At 38.0% G+C, this 1464-nt stretch overlaps 1 protein-coding gene across 1 annotated transcript in view; it reads right to left on the bottom strand.

Moving 5' to 3' along the window:
- LOC102832054 (uncharacterized protein DDB_G0271670-like) overlaps window positions 1–1464 on the bottom strand; it is a 130196-nt gene that overhangs the window by 26123 nt on the left and 102609 nt on the right. The window lies entirely within an intron of this gene.

Below are 1464 nucleotides of genomic sequence, written 5' to 3'. Positions count from 1 at the left end.
GAGAAGGAGATCATGTTTGGTAAGGTGGAGGGTCAGAGAAAAAGAGGAAGACCCCCAACAAGATGGATTGGCCAAGTGGCAGCATCGATGTACTCAAGCATGGCAAGTGATGAGGATGGCCAAGGATCGGGCAATGTTTCATTCTGCTGTGCATAAGGTTGCTATGGGTCGGTACTGACTCGATGGCCCCTAACAACAACAACAACAACAGCAATTGTTTATTAGTCCTGTTGTGAGTATTTAAAATATATATATTGAGTTATAATCCATACTAAAGTCTTTGGTCTTCATCAGCAAGTATTTCCAGTCCTCTTCTCTTTCAGTAAGCAAGATGTTTCATCTACATATCACAGGATGTTGCATTCTACTTCATATAGTCCAGCTACTCAGATTATTTAATCAGCATACAGACAGAATAAATATGGTGAAAGGATACAATGCTGATACATACTTTTTCTGATTTTAAACCATTCAATATCTCCTTGTATGGTTTGAACAACTCCCTCTTGGTCAATGTACAGGTTCCCCACAAACATAGTTGAGTGATCTGTAATTCTTATTCTTCACAATGTTATCAATGGTTTGTCATAATTCACACAGCCAAATGCCTTTGCATAGTAAATAAAACACAAAAAAATATTTTTGTAGTATTCTTTGCTTTCCACCAAGATTCGTTTAATGCCAGAAATGATACCATCATTCCATATCTTATTATGAATTCGGCATGAATTTCTGGCATCTCCTGGTTGATGTGTTGCTACAACCATTTTTAAATCATCTTCAGTAAAAATTTTCTTGTGTGTGATACTAATGCTATTGATCGATGGTTTCCGTATTGTCAGTTCATCTTTCTTTTGAATGTATACAACCAGTTTTACAAAGGTCTTGAGATTCTCTAGTGAGTCCTTTTATCACTTTTTCAGTTTATTGAGACATGTGAATTGGTATTCTATTAATTCCTGGAGCCTTATTTTTCATTAATGTCTTCAGTATAGCTTAGAATTCTTCCTTCAACACCATCAGTTCTTGATCATATGTTACCTCCTGACATGGCAGAATGTCGATCAATTCTTTTTGGTATAGTGATGCTGTGAATCCTTTCTATCTTCTTTTGACACTTCCTGTGACATTTAATATTTTGCTCATTTGTTGTTGTTGTTAAGTACCGTGGCGTCGGTTCCGACTCATAGTGACCCTGCACAGGGTTTCTGAGACTGTAAATCTTTACAGGAGCAGAACACCTCATCTTTCTTCTGTGGAATTGCTGGTAGTTTTGAAATGCTGACCTTGAGGATGGCAGCCCAACTCATAACCACTATGCTACCAGAGCTCCTTATTTTGCCCATAGAATCCTTTAATATGTCAACTTTGTTGTTGTTGTTAGATGCCATCGAGTCAGTACCAACTCATAGCGACCCTATGCACAGCAGAACTAAACACTGACCGATCCTGGGCCAACCTCAC

This window comes from Chrysochloris asiatica, unplaced genomic scaffold (genome assembly GCF_000296735.1).
Source record: "Chrysochloris asiatica unplaced genomic scaffold, ChrAsi1.0 scaffold00215, whole genome shotgun sequence".
NCBI lineage: Eukaryota > Metazoa > Chordata > Mammalia > Afrosoricida > Chrysochloridae > Chrysochloris > Chrysochloris asiatica.
The sequence above is the reverse complement of the archived record's forward strand: the minus strand, read 5'-3'. Positions and strand labels throughout refer to the sequence as shown.